This window comes from Octodon degus, unplaced genomic scaffold (genome assembly GCF_000260255.1).
Source record: "Octodon degus isolate 3935 unplaced genomic scaffold, OctDeg1.0 scaffold00382, whole genome shotgun sequence".
Lineage (NCBI taxonomy): Eukaryota > Metazoa > Chordata > Mammalia > Rodentia > Octodontidae > Octodon > Octodon degus.
The window spans coordinates 501,908-509,075 of NW_004524958.1; the positions used below are offsets into that span (position 1 = coordinate 501,908).

Consider the following 7,168-nt stretch of genomic DNA (forward strand, 5'->3'; position numbering starts at 1 on the left):
TCTGACCCCAGTGCAAACCTAACAGCAACCCTAGGCCCAACCCTCCTCCCTCCTCGCGTGATCCTGAGGCTGCTGGATCTTCTCCTTTCCCCAGGCCGGGCGCAGCCCGCACTTTCCAGGAAGGACCAGATCCCAGCGGTACACTGACCGGGTCTCCATTTCATCCACTGCTGGAGAAGGGCGGCAGCAGATAAGACAGCAGCCATGGCGGCGCCCCAGAGAAACCTTTACTGAAGCCTGAGTTTTGTATGACGGTCACGTGTCTCAAAAATCCACGCTGCTTTTAATCGCTTTCAACCACTTGAAGCTGTGAAGTCGTTTTTAGATAGCAGGCCCCTGGCTTGCCAGCCCCTCTTCTCAGGGATGGGCTGACTCCAGCAGACTGTTGCTAGGACAAAATAGATAGGGCTGTCTGCCAGGCCTGGGGCTGGTTCTTAGAGCCCTGGGCGTCACCGGCAACACGTGCGGGATCAGGGCAACTGCGAAAACCTTCGGAGGAGGATGCTGTTGCCGCAGGTGTCTTACCCACAAGAAAACTTAAGTCACAGATACGGTTCCTAAGCCATCAGTGATAAGCCCAGACAGGCAGCTGCCTTCCAGGCTTGTGTTGGTTCTTTTTGTGTATGTGTAATTAAAATTTTTTTTATTTATATATTTATTTGGTACAGGGTCTCCACACACAGCTCAGGACTCATAGCAATCCTCCCGTCTCAGCCTCCCCACCACTAGAGGCGTGCACCATTGTGCTGGTTCTTAAGCACCCTGCTACTTCCTCTCCTTTATCTTAGCCTTGTCCTTCCTTCCTCCCATACTCCCTTCCCCCACACACACACACCTCTTATATTCAACCTGGAGGTACAGATGGAGACTTACTAAGGATGTGGACATAATAAGGACATGGACATTAGTTTCAGTGTGGCCACAGGTACAGACCCACATGAAGGGGTCACACACATGGATGCACCTGGAGCTGCGCTTACCCTGGTAACTGAAGCAGCGGGCATTCCCTGTTCGGTTCCATTCTGGTGCTGTGACTCGCCAAACTGGCCCATAGTGGGCAACACTCTGAAAGGTTTTGATATAGAGCAAGCTCTCAGAAAATGGCAAAAGCCACTTCCTCACTCATCCTTACCATTCTGCAAGCGATGACTGATCGCCCAGGGGTATGTGGGACTGCAGGCCCAGCGCGCTGCTCTGTGAGGGGCAGGTGGGGAGAGGGAGCCGAGGACACAGCCGTGACAGGTGGAGGGGCGCAGGCCTTGGCTCAGCACTTGTTAGAAAGCCCTCTTGCAGTCGCCACACACAGGACCCTGATGCGGGGATACTCCTGTGCTCAGCTCACAGAGGACCAACGGTGGCAAGCAGTGGGAAGCTCAGCCGCAGGATGCTCTTGCCTTCCCACTTTGGTCATGGCCAGCATTTCTGTGTCTGTGACAAGGGACTTTAAGTGGTTTTTCTCACCAGTAGAAATGTGGTTCTGGGGCGGATTCAAGGTGGCTACATAACGGAAGACTCACACTGGAGCTTCTCAGAGGAAATCAGCTAAAAACACAGGTAACTGGAAGAAATGGGGGACATTCATCCTGACGGCAAAACTAATCTCAAGCAAGAGACTTGCGCAGGACTTCATAAAGTGCTCGGCCAGCCCACAGGACTGCTCATGGGTTTCTCACCAGAGGGATTGGAGCGGGAGACACCATTTCCAGGAATCCATGTCTCTCCAAACAGAGAGACTGTGAGCATGCGTCCAACTCCATCCACACAGAACAGACCCAGGACATGAGGCCGCTCACCTCTACTGGTTTCCTGTGAGCAGAGGACATTGCAGCCCAGCACCAAATTTTGATGGCACAAACAGGCAAGTGACTGCTCCCTCTCCCTCCGCTCTCCCTCCTCCTCTTCCTCCTCTTCCTCCTCCTCCTTTTCCTCCTCCATTTCCTTCTCCTTTTTTCTCAGTGGAGCACCATAATCACTAGCTGGACCCTCTACCTACAACAAGATTAAGGACCAGCCATAGGATTGCAGATGAAAAGCACAATCCTTCCTGCCCTACCACTTGTACAAGACCCAGAAACAGAATCCAACCCTAGACCTCCAGCCCACCCAGGACGAGTGCAGGGACAATGGAGTAGAAGAAAATGGAGGCTACCCATCTCAGATTTCTGAAATGATAGTAGCAGAAGCTCAAAATCAGGTGCATGAGATTAGAAATAATCTCTTGGGTGAAAAAGGGATGATGACCATAATGAAAGACTTACTCAGCAAGTCCAGAGTAGACATAGAAAAAATTGAGAAGCATAAGAAAATGGTGGAAGCCATGATACCTAAGATAGGAAAGAAATGGAATCCAGGAAACAGACTCACACAGGGATCCAGGAAATTAAAATTTCCACTCAAGGGCCAGCCATGCGGGCCCTGCCCCCGGGGTGTGCTGAGACGGGGATTGAGACAGGGCACGGTGGTGTGCATCTTTAATCCCAGCACTTGGGGGGGCTGAAAATAAGAGAAGCACTCCAAGTCTGAGTTGTGTAGTGAGACCATGTAGACCTTATAGATTCTGTACTGAACAAAAAGAAATTCCACTCGAAGTTTGAAAAATTGCATGAATGAAAGTGAAGACAGGGGGCCGGGGAGATGGCTCAGTAGAATAAGCACTTCCCTGGCAAGCGCAAGGGCCTGAGTTCAATCCCCAGTTCCACCAAAAAATAAATAAATAAATGAAAGTGAAGACAGAATTTCAGAAATAGAATACAGGATTGCAGCTAGTGATCACAAAAAGAAAGATCTTTTAAAAATAACAAGGGACTGTGAAAAATACAATCCAACAGCTGCAAGATGATTCAAAGAAAAATAATATAGGATTGATTGGAGTCAAAGAAAAAGCCAGAGCCAGCACAAGTGACATAAAAAAGCTGTTCACAGAAGTACTGGCAGAAAATGTCCCAAGTATGGAAAAAAAAAAAAAACCCTGACATACAGATAAGTGAGGAGTATAGAACTTCCCAATTAGCCATGAACAAAATAAATATGCACAAAGGCTTATAATAATCAAGATTCCAGAAATTCAGCAAAGAATAGAATATTAAAAGCTGTTAGAGAAAAGAAACAAATCATCTATAAAGAAAAGCCCATCAGAATTAAAGCAGATCTCTCAACACAAACTCTTAAGTCAGTAAGAGCTTAGAGTGAAGTGTTCCAAGTCCTGCAAGAAAATCGCTTCCGACCCACATTGATGTACCCTACAAAACTGTTTTTCAGAATGAATGGAGAAATGATACACTCTCATGACAAAGAACAACTGAGGAAATTCATGACCATGGGACCAAAGCTCTACGATATGTTCTGAAAGATGTTGCAGGGAGAGATAAGGGTGTGCACAAATCCAAGAGCGCCGACAGGAAAAGGCCTGGCAGGGCAAGCAGCTAAGCACAGGAGACAGCCAAGGAGCCAACAGCAGACGATCACGCAAGAAGGACAAGTCCATACATGTGTGTTATAATCAGCAGTGTAAACAATCATGCTTCACCAACCAAAGAAAATATACAGGCTGAAAGGGTCAAGAAACAAGATCCAACATGTGCTGCGTACAAAAAATGCACTTTACTCAGGAATAAATTCATAGACTGAAGGTCGGAGGATGGAAATCAATACTTGGTGTGATAGGAAGCCAGAAAGAAGCAGGGGTAGCAATTGCATTTGCAGACAATGTGAACTTCAAGCCAAGACAGATCAAAAGAGATAAAGAACGCTATTACATTCTTGTTAAGGGAAAACTCCAAGATAGCAAATATATATTCCCCAAATACAAGAGCACCCAACTATATGAGACAAATATTAATGGACATGCAAAATCTAATAAGTACCAGCACACTGTAATAGAGTCCTTAACAACTCATTGTCACAAACAGATCAACTAGACAAAAAATCAATTAAGAAACATCAGAACTGCCTAGGAGAAGACTGAAGGGCCAGCGTCTGCTGACCAGCCCGCCCCCCGGCCTCCCACCTGTTCTCATGCCTCTCGCGTGGTGATGGTTGCCGAATGAGCAGTGGCAACGGTGAGGCATCAGGGCTTTCTCCTGCAGCACCCACGTGTGCGGCCAGCTTGATGAGTGGGTGGCTGGTAGCCAAGGCCAGGGAAGTGCTGCTCTCGACACTCTGGCTGCTGGTCCCGCTGCTCTGGCAGGTGTCTGGGCCAGCTCCCCCACAGACCTCGCCCACCAGAGCAATGACACCCCAGGGCCTTCCCAGCAGCTGCAGGTGCAGCATGTGGCTGAGCAGGGCCCCAAGCCACCCAGGCAGAGACAGGCTTCACACCAGCTTCCCCAATTCATGCCAGTAAAGAAGATCCAGATACTCAACCTAATTTAGGATTTATTTGTGCATCTGTCACTGCCATCTCCATCATCACTGCATCTTAACTGGGGGACAAGACTTCGTCATAGTGGCCGTCATGGCCATCCACTATAACCACTGACTGTGCTAGCTGGCGCCGTGCTGGGCCTGGCCCTCATAACGTGCTTGTCTGTTTTGCTGGCTGTGCCACCACAGCCATCCCCAGAGTGCACACAGACTGGGTTTCAACTGCATTATTTGCCACTTTTAACAACAGATTGCTGTAGGAAGGCTTAAAGATGAGTCCAGATGAGTGTCAAGAGGGACTGGAAGAAGTTCAAGCAGAATTAAAGAAGAAAGAAAGGATTTCAACAAACGAAACTCCTAAATGGTCCAGGAGATGTCGAAGTGGGTTCAAGCACAATACCCACAGTGGAAAAAGTGGCTCGGTTTTATTTCACCAGTTTTTGGGGGAATAAAGCTCTTCCATGAGCATCCTTAGCAGAATGGAGCAATTGCTCTCCACTCACAATTGCTTTGGCAGCCAGAGACGACGCATATGGTGCAGCTGTGGGTGGAAGAAGGATAGCACAAAAAACATGTCAGAACTGTGACAGTCATAGGAGGCATCTTCTTTTTGGTATTTGCATTTTCTGCACTACTTATAAGTACTAATTCCAGTTTTTAACAAACTATGTGTTGATCTGTATTTAATACAAGATAGCAGCTTGCTGTACATAGTGTATACTACAACAAAAATTAATGGAAATACTAAATTTTGTAGCACTGATTTGTGAATTTGACCCACTTGTTGAGATTACTATGTCCAAAAAGATAAAATCATTGATTTTATATGTAAAATGTATTTGAAAATAAACCTGGGGCCGGGCAGATGGCTCAGTAGAATAAGTGTTTCCCTGGCAAGTGCAAGCGGATCACTATGAGACCAATCTAGTAGTGAGACCCTGAACCCCCTGTAGACCTTTCTCTTAAAAAAAAGAATATTGTGAAGAATTAAGGGCCTTAAGTAAGCATAAAACAACATGTATGTACTAAAATATTTATTAATATTATTCAAGGGAATTGGAACTAGTCTTTGAAACAATGAGATATAAAATCAATAACTGTGGGCTGGAGAGATGGCTCTGCAGTCTAAGTACCTGTGTGTCAAGCTCAAGGTCCCAAGTTAGATCCCTGGTACTGCATTCTATGCTGGCCCTGGGACCAGGCACGGTGGTGCACACCTGTAATTCCACTGCTGGGGAGGCTGAGACAGGAGGATCACTATGAGTCTGAGCTGTGTAGTGACACCCTGTACCAAATAAATAAATTTTAAAAATCAGTAACTAATTATTTGAATGATTTAAAAACAAAGTACATTTTAAAAAATGCTGAAAACTGTCTTTTTGTGTTCAAAATGAAAAGCTTAAATCAGGAGTAAAATGATAGAAAAATTAATCAAAATTTAACAGTAAACATTTTCTCTGTTAGAAAGGAGATAAAATCGTATGTATTTGGGGTTATGTCTCTTGTGTAACAGTAAGCCTGGGAAGGAGGGGTTTGGGCTCTGGATTTATTTTTGAGAAGAGGGATAGATTTTAAAATGAACTTGTATGAAAATTACATTTGTAATTTATGATCTGCTTGCCGCCCATTTTACTCTTGATCTGTAGTTTGCATTTTGGACAGCTTTTCATTTTGCTTTATTTCACCAAAGCAGGCTATGATGAATAATTTCTTAACTTCTTATTCAAATCTATAGGTGATTAATTATTTTGGATGAGTTTTAGGAAGTTAAAGGGAAGACAACACTGATATCACATTTTCCTGTTTGTGAAGGGTTTAGAAACGGAAAAGATAGAGTTGGGAGAAGCCGGAGCTGATTGATAAGGGACTCAGTTTGTGCTGCAACTTGGAGTGTGGATTTCTTTTTAAACCTTTAGAATCTGGGACTATGTATCCCTGATAGATATTTATGCTTGAAGCACAGTCACTGTAAAAATTGGAAAAGCAAAATTTTAATATTGTAATATATACATATTGTAATATATATATTGTAATATATATTGTAATATATATATATATTCTTACATTGCTTGTGTAGATGTGGTCCACCACTGCAACAAAATAAATTCTTTTTGTTCTAAAATATTTATGAAGAAAGTATTTAAATGCTGTGCGTCTGGTGTTATAAGCAAGAATGAAGGATTTTGCTCAGTGTTCTGCAATGTGAAATTCTGCGCCAGTTTTCCCGGAAGCTCTGCACGACTATACTGACTCTTCCCAACCTGCCTTTCAAGAGTGAAAGGCCATTATTGCCAAATAGACCAACGCTCACCCTCCAGCATTCCTGGCCCACCGTGTAGCCCTTCAGGACTATGTTCTCAGGCTCCTCCAAGATGTGACCCCCCCACACTGACATGGGATTTTGTGATGTGTGAGAGCATGCACACCATCTTATCTTAGATATCTGCACGACCACCCACCGTCTCCTGAAAGCTGGAGTGCTGCCAACTAATCTCTCTCTCTCTCTCTCTCTCTCTCTTTTAATTTTATGTATTTGGTACAGAGTCTTGCTATGCAGCTTGGACCCATGGTGACCCTCCTGTCTCTGCCTCCCCAGTGCTGGAATCGCAGATGTGTGCCAAGAGGCCAGTCTTGGTGATTGCTTTGGTGTGCCCGGGGTGGAGCAGGCAGTGCATGTGGCACCTGGGATCAAACCTGGGTCCTTGTGCTTACCTAGGCAGGCCCTTAGACCACTGAGCTATCTCTGCAGCCCTAATCTCTTGAATAGGATCATTAGAAGCTTAATTAACAATTAGGGTTGGGTGCT

The 7,168-nt window shown here is 45.2% G+C and overlaps 1 pseudogene; it reads left to right on the top strand.

The window, feature by feature from the left end:
* Positions 1-4,042: 4,042 nt before the first annotated feature.
* Positions 4,043-5,023, top strand: LOC101567082 (annotated as a pseudogene).
* The last annotated feature ends 2,145 nt before the right edge of the window (positions 5,024-7,168 follow it).